Source organism: Trichoplusia ni, chromosome 7 (assembly GCF_003590095.1).
Source record: "Trichoplusia ni isolate ovarian cell line Hi5 chromosome 7, tn1, whole genome shotgun sequence".
Taxonomy (NCBI): Eukaryota; Metazoa; Arthropoda; class Insecta; order Lepidoptera; family Noctuidae; genus Trichoplusia; species Trichoplusia ni.
Genome location: NC_039484.1, coordinates 4,164,192 through 4,176,820, shown reverse-complemented (window position 1 = coordinate 4,176,820; position 12,629 = coordinate 4,164,192). Strand labels below are relative to the sequence as shown.

The 12,629-nt window shown below is 32.3% G+C and overlaps 1 protein-coding gene across 3 annotated transcripts in view; it reads left to right on the top strand.

Annotated features, from left to right (window-relative positions):
- The first annotated feature begins 534 nt into the window (after window positions 1-534).
- Window positions 535-12,629, top strand: part of LOC113495559 (forkhead box protein P1) — a 50,328-nt gene continuing 38,233 nt past the window's right edge. Inside the window, exon 1 of one of the 3 annotated variants that reach the window (XM_026874317.1) lies at window positions 535-1,293. The gene's annotated coding sequence lies outside the window, so the exon portion shown is untranslated. Of the gene's footprint in view, window positions 1,294-1,320; window positions 1,565-12,629 lie in introns of those variants that run through there. The other 2 variants (XM_026874321.1, XM_026874319.1) reach the window with 2 other exon arrangements.

Genomic DNA, 12,629 nt, shown 5'->3' with positions numbered 1-12,629 from the left:
TGGAGATGACAGGACAAAGTCACGTGACTTTGACGAAATGTCATTTCCATACATTTAAGCGTTTTGTATTGGCACTAAAGACACTGTGGTTTGTCATGTGAAAGAGATAGTAGATAATTTTGGAAATCCACGGGTCTGGATAGCGTGGGGCAAGATTGAGTCCAGATTTTTTATGCTCCACTAGCTAAGATATGTTTAGCTCTATCATGGATATTGCTAGAATTTCCAGGATTCAGTATGAGATTTTTTTATTGGAACTGGATGGAAGAATGCTAGAATAACAGGAAGAAGTCCAATAAGATTCCTTCAAGTTGTCAAGGCACTAGGACTGTAGTATCCTATAAATAGCTGATCCAAATGATGTGTAGGAAAATGCTAATTGTAACATCGCAAAAGTGTATGAATGAGGCAAGCCGGTGGCGCGAGGATGTCGTTCCAGCCGCGCTGCCCCTTGTTTACACACGCACACAGCGGCGCGCACGCACACTGCGCCGCGCCCGTCGCCCGCTTATTTAGGTATATTGTTGTTTATTTTATTCGGCGCTATGCTCCGACACGGGCCGAGCCTTTCGACTCAGTTTTAACGCGCACGTTTTATGAAACGACAACTATGCGTCGATGTTCGCTCGCCGGCGATAATAATTATTCATATCGGAACCGTCTCTAGCGACCGAAATAGCGACGCGGTAAACAAATTCGCGATTTTATTGGCAGGTCCTCATCGTAACGTGTTGTTTTTTTTTCTGTAATATTTACACTTTATTTATTTTTCATAACCTATTCGCACGCTCGCCGGTCTCTCGGTTGTCTCCGCGAATCTTAATGGTAGTTAATCATAGTTTATTTTTACCGCTCAACGTGTGTTAATAAGTGGGGCCACTTGTCGTTGTTTCTTTTATTTCGCCATAGTGTTTGATTAAAACTCGCAATTGAATTGCGGAAGCGATTTCGGCCGTGAAAATAATGTTCGCGAATTCGTGCGGTGATATGAAGACAGTTTGTGTGAAACTATAATTATAGAGATAATATGTTTGTCTGATTAACTTGGATACTTGTGTCGATCGATGTCCTGTGACAGATTTGTTTTTGAGTGTTCGGCGCGCTTTTGAAGTTGAGTTAATTCGAATGAAGTTTTGGCGGGAAGTCGCAGTGATAACGCAGAAGTAGGCTGCTCAGAAAGTTCAGAGAAGTGTTGAGCACACACTGGATGCTGGCGAGTGTTTTTTCAACGCGTTTTCGAGGCTAAGCGCTAGTTGTTTGAACAAGTGTGTTTTCTAATGGATTTATTTTGAGGTGAGTTTAAATTTACTTGTGTGTTGGTGTTTGTATTGTTTGCTCTTCGTGTTTTGTGTGCGTGTTCGCGCCGGTGGCGGGAAACCAAATACCTAGCCGGTTCTGTGCATGTGTGAGTGTACAAACAGGGCGCGTGTGTGCGTGCGCGACTTATTGTCACTTTGTGTGAGAGGGGAGGGAGAGGTTACTTGTAATGTATTTAGGCGAAGACGAACTTTGATGAGTTGACTTTTTAATTTATGTGCACCTTTTATGGCAATAGGAAAAAATGGTGAGACAAGAGACGTTATTCTATTATATTTACTCACGTATTGAACCTCTACATTTATCTACTTGCCTATATTGATTTTGTCATCGCACTACCAAATGTTTTGTGTAAACGCGAAATGTAATTAAGGCTTTTTTTTAAAGAGCGTTGTCCTCGTTTTTAGAACCTTATTGATTGTCAAATATGGAAATACCAAATTATATGGAGAGGAGGAAATTTATACTCTACAATTTGTATTATTAGTGAAAACGAAAGACGGTTTTACAAATTTACACAATATTTTTTCAGGTTACTTTCTTTGCCTTATTAATTTAATAAAATATGCGTAGTTTATTATATATAATTAATAGCTTATACTCAAATAATTCTAATACGTTTACAGAAGTTTAAGTAGGTATGTACCTATTTATTTGATTTGAAAGGATGTTTGGTTGCAAGTTTAAGCCATGGCTACGAAAAAACGACCAGCTTAAAGTATTTGATTTAGTTTTCTATTTAACAGGTTACAGGTTAGGTTACAGGTTACAGGCTGTGCAGTTAAATCTACCGACACTTTTCTTATCTAGTTAGAGGAAATTCAAAGGCTAAGTTAACGCAGGGTTTGGATATTTTTTTTATTTTAACTGAAATTAGTTAATACGGTTTTGACACTTATAAACAATAAATAAATACATTATTTCTTGTATTTATTTATATAATTATTTAAAATAAAATCCTAGTTTTTGTAAATTCTGCCGAACGAACTAGGTTTTTAATTACAAAAAGTCGCTACTTTTGAGCTCGAATAAATTATTGTTATTAAGTTATTTTATTTACTTATATAACTAAAAAATTTTGATGTTTAGAAAATACAAATCACGTTTTTATTGTTTTGCATTTTTTTTAGAAATTAAATCAATTTTTAACGGATTTTAAGTAGAGCGGAAAAAAGTCTTCTTCCACATAAAAATATAAGAGTAAATAAATACTTTTCATGTGTGCTCTATGTAGTATATAATTATAGTACTCTTTAAATTAATTAAGACATTATATTCAAGACTGTTACAGGCCTAGGTTATACCAATAACGTATGGAGAATATGTCTTTCAGCCTTCTTTTCTTGACCAATTTATTCCTTTTCAAAATCAGTATTAATTTTTTTGTTGCAATTGACTCTAATACAATGTACTTAGTGAGTAGTAGAGAAGAAGGGAAGGAGAGTCAAAAACTTACTTGTCCTGATTAGAATCTAGCATCATTTGAGGAAGTCCTATGTCGATATGGAAAAGTAATTCCTCGTGGAATGTCTCTAAATAGGGCTTTCCCAGGAAAGAGAGAGTCCTTGGAGATGTGTCCGTTAAGATATAATGGAGCTCCGCAGCTCGAGCTGATCTCTTATCGGCTAAAACCACCGGAGTGCTTCATCCACCTTTAAACCAGAGCCCCAATTCTACTATTTGCAAAGGCCGATGCATGAATGGCAATTCGATTAAATTTGAAAGTATTAGGAATAGTTCTCTTAAGCATCTATTCCTATTCTCTTAAGCATTTTGTCTGCACAATGAGGTATTGAAAATTCATTGTATTGACCGTGAGGGTTCCGCCTCGTACTGAATTTCCAATTATTATGTTTGAAAAATGCTTAGGAGAATATTAATCCTTAATTGGCCATTATAAATAGCGGAATTGGGGCCCTGGGACCTCAGAAGTTTTTTAGCATCTATCTTAACTCTAAATAAATATCAAGATTAATTTGTTAAATAAAATTATCAAAATCCCAAAGGAAGTTATAACGAAAATCCGTTTATCACATACCACAATAGATTCCAAGAAAAAACCTCGAGATGGGTTGAGACTGGGAAACGCAAATAAGGGGTTGAAATAAAAGCAAGGGTTTCAACCCTTATGTGAGAGGTTTTATTTGTTTCAACGAAGTTACATATTTTTGAGGACTTTTTGAATGATACATAATGAATGGTGATGATAGTTTGAAATTAATAGATTGGTTCATAAGTCATCTAGACTTTTAACTCCTCAAACTAGACTTTTGTCGGAGTCTAGTTCCTACTATTCCAAAGGTACACAAAAATATATAACCTTCTTTATTGAACTATAAAAAAATATTTTATGAAGTTATATACTCGTATATAGTTCATTCCATTAAAGTTCAAAAAGTTTCTAGCTTAATATAAAGATTATGCTTTTTGTCTATTAGTTTGCCTATAGGGTTATTTTTTCAGGTTGATTAACTCAATAATGAAAAGTGTATTTAGTATTTCTGTTTAAAAAAAATCCTACTAAATTTAAATTCATCAAAACCAACCCAACGGACTCTTATCAGCATATTTATTTTCATATTACGTAATAAATAATAATAATATATAAACATTTAATTATCTGCCTATTATTTAATTAAAAATTTAATACTTAAAAATAAATATAAAACTTGATAATCACAGCGCTGAAAATGCGTGTGAAAAATTGATTATACAACAGAAAAATTAATATAAAATGGAATGTGTTTTATTTCTCTACTTAATTATTATTTATAATAGATTTTATCCGAACTATATTAATTTAAATTATTCATAACTTATGAATAATATAGACAAATGTTTAATTTATACGGGATTATTATATTTTTTTAAGAATTTATAGATTTGTATCGTTTCTTTGTCCGATTAATTCGGTTAAAAAATTGTATTTAAAAATACATATTATTATGAAGTTTGATCTAGTTTATTTAAGTATAATTTAACCCTTACCTACCTCTACATAATAAAAATGGAACTCAGTATCGGAATAAATGAAGCTATTGGACGTCATTCAGTCATTACACGCTTAGAAAATTAGGAGAATGTGGTTTTGAAGTCTGACTGGTTCCTCTAAGTGTAAGCTCAAGCTGTGATAAGCTTAGCGGTAAGGTAAGGTCTGTCAAGCTAAAGGTCCCGAGTTCAATCACCGTACACGCAAAAATATTTTGAATGTTTTGAGAAAAATTTATATCACAGTTATAATATGGGTTCTGTTCCTGATTTCTATCCGTACGGGATTATATGTCTTTTGATCAGATTGGTATAACAAGTAAATGAGTTCAATAAAAAAATAAATAGTACCTACATACCATAGAAAATATTTAGGAACTGGCAAGTATGAAAGTAGGTTGCAAAACATATTTGTGTATTTTGATTTAAGTAAAAGAAAATAATGTTTTCTTTTCTATAGGTGTAGTAGAGGTCCTAAACACCTGAAAAACCTTCAAAAGGTCCCGGCTTCGAGTCTGCAACTATATCTTTATTAATCCGGCCATTGCACCGCTTGGCTACTAAACACTTCAGCGTTTAAATACAATATTTTTCTAAACGTAATCATTTTGGAAATACCCCCTTTGTTACAAAAACAAATTTAAATGTTTAAGTTCAGATTGGTACTTATCGTTATAAAATTATTTTTCCTTAATAGAATGACAAAACTTTGTAGTGCAGCACTACGGCTAAAAATGCTAGTAGAGTCGATGAAAAATCGAAAAAAAATATTATCTTACATAGGTATTAAGATAAACATACCGATATTGCTTTGCTGCTAAAACAAAATATTAGGTGAATCTTTTTTTCTTCAAGTATCGTCAATTATCCCTTTTCAGGCCCTTTCGAAAAGGCTTGTCTGTGCCTCTCAAGCTTTTCAAAATTCTTAGTCGTGCAGGATTTCCTCTCAATACTTACCGTGTCCATTGTTAGCAAGTGATAATTATTCCCTTGAATTCGAAAAGATGCGCATTCGGGGTTCTAACCTGCAACCTTTAGTTTGACTGTCCAACGTTCCTACAACTGAGCAATCACTGCTACGGTACGAAGATAACCTAGGCTAGTAATAAGATATCAAAGTAATAACCATGAGTTTATAATGAATAAAGATATTTAGAATACTTACCTATAATAAATACATTATATCCAATACTTAATAAGTCATTATGACTTGCTAAATTAATGTAAATTACGTTTAAAGGTTGCGTTTTATATTCAGCTATACTTTAAAACAATCAATTAGAATTTTAAGATAATTAAGGGCCTTTGACTAGAGACAACTTAAGTCTCTGATTAGGGACGATTTTATTCTAATGCACAAAAAAATGACGGTTTCGTACATACTCTTTTGGAAAGCGTTGGAGACAGATGTCGGGTATCAGAAACTTGTGTTTCCTTGTATATGAAAGGGCTTAGGGATGCATCCATGAAATTGCCAATTCAAGTAATTTCAGCCGAATTAAAACTGAGGTAAGGTTTCGACTACTAAACGAAATATATAAACTTCATCTGTTATTAGATAAAGGTACCTATTATTGCAAGGATGCATCATTGATATGTACAGGCATCAGCCTTATAAATCCAAGACGGCTCCTTCACATACAAAATCAAAATTAATTAGCATATTTGTCTACGTACCTCTATAATAGAAGTCATAAAATGCTAATAAAACACAGGCACAGTCGAAATATATTAAAACAATTAGCTTTTTAGGCAACTTAGCAACAAACGAACATACATTATAAACTTTTTACGTTACGCATGTGTGCGTGCTTTATTAGTGTGTGTGTGTGCGTGTAGGCATGACGGCCGATAATGTTATCGTACCAAGCCTTGCAAAAATATACAACAAACATACACAGTATATGTAATGTATGTACATATAGCACAGGTGTGGTTTGTTTCTTGATAATTACGTAGCCAAAATAAATAATAACTGAGGTTCCAACGGTTCCGTATTGAGGCTTCGGTAGGTGGCCCGCCATTTTGTTTTGGCACATTAGTCTTTTGTGGCGCGATTTTAATTGTAAACAATGCTTTTTTTTATACTTTTGTTTTTAGACTCAAATATTAATATGAAATAAAATAACGTTTTTATTACAATAAAATCATTTAAAATAATATTTTGAATAAAATAAATAGGTACAATAAATTTTAATTAAACACACAAGAGATGGCAGAATAATCTTATCAGCAAATCGAAATTTAAAAATCTCGAATTCCGATCATTCAAAATTTGAAATCCACCGCACCTACCAACAACAGACAAAAATAGTATGAACACGTGTTTAATCTTAAAGTTTTGCATGTACGTGAATTTTAGCACAAAATTGCGCCTTCCTACTGATAAAACAAAAACAACCTAAATAATGTAGCGGCCTCGAAATCTAAATAAATTACTATCAGCAACGCTTCCGACCTCCTTTTGCTTCCTAAACAGTCTGAAATTGGCGCGTGCCTTCATACTTAGAACACGATTTAATAGATACTGATTGTTTTTTTTTTCAATAAATGCCTAGAAAACATTGTATGCAGCCTATTGTTAGTGATATCGATTGCATATTTTGTTGTAAATTATTAACATACATTTTTATGTTGTATTTTATTGTAAGAAGTTAATGTTATATTTATTAATAAACTCGGAGGCCTAATTTATTTATATTGCTATTAATAGTGTACGAATATGTATAATATTTATATCAAGAGTAGTTTTCTTTGCCCACACAAAGAATATAAAAATAAACCAAAAGGCTTGTTACACATTTTTTGTATATTTTATCGATGCCTATCTGCTGAATATGATTAAAACTTGCGAATTCAGCTACCAACTATAAAATGTAGAGAATATACACAAACAATAATTATTAACACATATAAAGTTTTTGTGGCTAGTTTTTATAGCTACGCATCAAAATAGATAATCTAATTTACATGTTTTTAAATAATTTGCTATGAATGAAGCTTCGCGCTGTATTATATAACTCGAATCACTATAATTATAGTTTTACTTTAAATATCATTAAAACTGTGGATTATTTTTATAAACAAATAAAAAGTTATAAATTCAACCTTTAATGGCTGTAGGTATGTGGTCAAACCTTTGCCGCAGACAACAAAAAATATTAATAATGTCTATGACTAATATAATATGAATGAATGAAATCGTTTATATTTTAAAGTTATTCAATATTTTAAAGTCATAAACTTTATACGTATGAGCTAAGTAATCAATCAATTGTAACAACACTATTCATTGTTTATGGTCGGTCGCCTTGTTTGTGTATAGATAAGACGTTTATTCTATAACTTGAGAACGTAGTTTATGTTTTTAATGATTTTAAATAAAAAAAAATATTGCTATCTTCGCGTCTTTTTGTTGCTATTTCGTTTTATGCTTTAGTGTTAAAAAACGCGCAAAAATGTAGTCACTATTCGGATTTTAATTTATTAATATTTTACATTGTTAAATATTTTGGATTCTTTGCTTGTTCTAGTAAAAATTACATATTTATGTGGTTGTTAATCTTAATAGGTAGTTTACAAAATTTTTAAGATATGTATTTTTGCACGCTAAATGAACGGATTTTGATCAAATTATTCATTTATTTTAGTTCAATGATGAATGTCTTTCTAAAATAGTAATTAGTTCTAAGATACTAGTTTTCATTTATATTAGTGCATTTAAAATACACGGGGATCGTCGTCGGCGTGATATAGTTCATAATATTAGGAGAAACTCCGTATTGATAACACAATATATTCGCCCTTTCCATATGACGTACTCACATTTTCTATCAGAGATCAAAATAGTAGAGGGAAGCGCCAATCTTAGCTTTCTAAGGCTCTACCACAAAGTAAAATTATTATGGTTAAGTTAAGTGCAATATGGAGTTTCTTGCCGGCTCTTCTCACACAGAGCTTGCACATAGAGTCTTTATTGTCACGTTTTGAAGTCTCTGGAAAACGGCCTACTTGAAATTAAAATTATCTCTTATTTTCCTTCTAGGTTGTCTATGATCTATGATATACATAAAATATTAAACATTATGTCAAATATTTGCTTACGCCAACAATAGCCCAATGAGTTACTTAAACTAAATAAAGCTATTTTTAAGAAGATTCTAATCTTTTTTTGTAACTCAGTTCAAAATGAGCCAGCCAGGTATCTTGTTTTATAACAGCCATTTTTAACACGCAAAGGTTAATCATTACCTCCTAACAATGACACATAACCTAACTGTCACTTCCTTTTACTTTTCTGAATCGTGTCTGCTAGTACCAACATAGTGATGTATAAAAATGTTTATTTCTCATAAAATCCCTTATCTCACTCACGTACGTAACGATCGTAAGTAAATAATATTTGTGTTTTCGCCAACATTCTGTACGTAACAACATTCGTCTTGTTCGCTCTTATAGAACTGTTGTTACTAGTAAAACGTATTTATGATTATGTATGAATAGTTAAAATCAGAGGTGTTCAACATTTTCTTTGTTAAAGATTTTTTTAATTATTATTGTTTGAATATTGGAACACAATTTAGGTGTATTCGAAAACCGATCAAGTGCGATTCCAGGTAGAGACTGAAAGTTTCTCATAAGTAGGTTAAAGAAAAATCAAGGATGGTACGGCCGCGACGCTTTTTTGCTCCACTTGGTGGGGGCACGGCCGTGCTCCCAGATTTGCAAGAATAATTAAAGCTAAATTTTCTTAGTCATTACAGCTCTAAAGTCTTTTTAATACGAGAGGTCTTGATTTGGGTACCGCAAATGCATATTTTGTTCCTTTTAATAGCAATAGTGCCTATTTAAAGTTCAACAGATTGCCTTTCCCATTATAACACGTTTTCACGATATATGGAAATACTAACATATTATGATAAATATATCCATAATATAACCCTTATTTTGATAACAATTAATACAGATAAAAAAACTGCAAATAATTGTTTACCTTTTTATCAATCGCGGTTGACGCAGGATATTTTGTGCGTGGATAAAAGATGATATATCTTATCTTTTGCAGACGAATCAATATATTACAAGTCCTATATTATAAGTTGGTCATATTTCGGTTTATCAGTTCCTAGTTGTTGCCCGCGGACCTGCTATGAATCGAAAACACAGGATCGATCAATCGGGATTACTATCCTATATGCTAATCCTGTTTATAATCTTTCTGTGTACCAAGTTTCGTCTAAATCTGTTCAGTGGTTTTTGCGTGAAAGAGGCACAGACATCCTTACATACAAACTTGCGCGTTTATAATATTAGCAGGATTAATACAAAATATTAAAATGTATCTGGTCCAGTGTCCTTTTCTGCTATGTCTTCCTATTACTTCTGTCAATCTAAATAATTCTACACGTTCAATTGTTCTTCTAGGACAAACCAAGTCCTGTCCTAGATTGCTGAGGTCCTAGATTGCTAGATGGATGGTAATCATTTTTAGTCACAGAAACGCACCTTTATAAACAGCAGAAATAAATCAAATGTGCTCAATGCTGTGATAATTGCTATTGTAGGGACTCTACCTACCCTTCTAAATGGCTATAGTTTCTTCTTACAAAACATTTATCAAGGACATATTTTTAAATGAGATTTCAGTATTTTTCTCGTTCGTAAAACAAAATACTGCAATAACATTTAATATCAATTTCAACCAACATTGTAGAGCCAATCAAAAAGTATCTAATTTCGACTCTACATTTTCATTTCGACGGCTATTCCAAAAAAAAACTTTATCATTCTTAATACCCCAAGATATCTACTAACACTACTCACCCACACAAACATATCGTAAAACATTAATTGGTTTGTTTGTAAGATACAACATACACATGATAAATACGAGAACAATGTAGGAAAGGCTATGTTCCCAGGGTATTGCCGCCGGTTTCCCTAGCATGTAACACCGTTGCATAATACTTGTTACATATTAAGTTTTTATGCAGTGATCTAGTGAACATGGTTGTTTCTTTATAAACTTTGGTTTGTTTTGTAGAGCAGGCCTTAAAAAAAGAAAAAGGAGCGGTTGTAGTATCTTCTTGAATCAAGTTTTCAAGAAGGCTGCACTATAGGCATTGATCTAATGCCAATTTATCTGAAACAGTACGTGGTGATGATGATTTTAGGGTGGCCGTATTTTAGATGCAAGCTCTGCCTATCTGGCCTCCACGATTTGAGTGTCAAAGTGTCCTAAAGATCCGGCTGTTAAAAGTAGAAAAAATAAGAGAGTTGTGTATTATATTCATACATGTACATTTGTGATGTAGCTACTATGTGGCGTCGAAGTGATTCAAAGTATGTGAAACCGACTACCAACCAGCCCAGTACAACCGAAAAAAAGTCAATTCTGATTTTGATTATGCATTTTTGCTGTTAACTGTTAACACTAATTCTGGATTCTTTCGTATGCAACCCTTCACGACATTGGTATTACCTGAAACATTACACTTTCACCAGAGTTGGAATAAAATAAGAATTATCTGGCAGTAAATATTTTTTTTGGAATTAAAATATGAAAATATCAAGTCTTAAAAACAAAACGATACAGAGTTACTTGAAAACTTGGCATCGAATGTAACATTATACCGTATTAATATTCATGAATAACGTAGACAATAGAAAAATACTAGAATTGATATGGGCCCTAAAATAATAACCTAAAAGTTAAATCGTGATTCTAGTTTTTATTGTTATAGAAACTATTATGTCTAGGTCTAACTTTAAAAGGTTTTAGCAATTTAAGGCAAAATACTAAAACGTCAATCAAATTCAGAGGGTTTTAAAGTAAAATTATTATAGTTGAGGAAGAGGGACGGAGCAATACATGGCGTAGAGTGCCATCTCTTTCCCACCCGTAATAATATAACTTTAAGACACGGTGGTATCCCCATTGGTCTGTTTTAAGGCTTTAACTATTCATTTGATAGAAATTTGATCTTTTATATAAATTTCATTTCAGTATTTAAATTTGCCCTTCAAAATTAGTATTGATATCTGAAAAAGTCTCAACGGGTGAGGTTGAATATCGTAATATATCTCAAAAGAGAAAGAAATGTTATAAAGTAAAGGAGTCGTCATAAATAATGACTGTAATCAACTTTTCCTTTGCTGTGTAGCCTCAAAAGATAAAAGAAAAAGCATTCATCATTATGCCTATTCATAGTAATTTAAAGATATCAGGTTTATTTTATTATAAACAGCAGGCTAAGCACAATGTTACTAATAAACAGGGAAGACATTTTGAAATAAACTTCATTATTGTTAAAATAGAAACATCAGGTTTTGATACAAGGATTAAATTGCCTTATCTACATCTACACTAATATATAAAGCTGAAGAGTTTGTTTGATTGTTTGTTTGTTTGTTTGAACGCGCTAATCTCAGGAACTACAGGTTCGAATTGAAAAATTCTTTTTGTGTTGAATAGACCATTTATCAAGGAAGGCTATAGACTATATAGAATCACGTTGCGACTAATAGGAGCGAAGAAACAATGGAAAATGTGGAAAAAACGGGGAAAATTCTAACCACGTGGACGAAGTCGCGGGCAACAGCTAGTCTGAAATATTAAGGCTAAAATGGTTATAAACCTGATAGGCATTACTTGTTAATCTGACAGTTTTAAACATAGGTTGTAAGGGACTCTACAAAACTCATGTTATCATCGAATCCATAAGAAATTGTTGAATATAACTCTCAGTAATTTGTTACAATTAAATTACTTAGCAATAAATAGAGAACTTAGCTTGCATTTCAAGATAATACTGTGTTGCTAAGCAAAAGATTCTCTGTTAATAGAGAGTTTGGAAATGTAGAGGAACTTTATGAGTAATCTTAATTACCTATTAAAAAATTTATAATACGCTGTTAGGGTTTGAATAGGTTTTAAGTAACGAAAATCAATTTAAAATATAAAATCAAAATCAAAATCAAAAAGTTTTTATTTCAAATAGGCCGTATCTCAGGCACTTTTAAAACGTTATATTACTGACTCTAGTTGCACAATAGAATATATAGAGTCCAACAAATGCAATATTTATTGAAAATATCATTAAAGGTCCTCTTAAGTTATTTTTATGGCATCGGTCTCTACATTTTTTGTATTGTAAGTGTGATCTAGTTTTATTTCGTAGAGTTGTGGCTAACACCTAATCCAATTGTTTCCTGAAACGACTTAGCAACTAAGTATAAGGGATTAATATTATTTGGTTGCAAAACACTCGAAACGTTCTAGATTAGGGCACGAAAACAAAACACTGCATTTGATAAAGCTAATC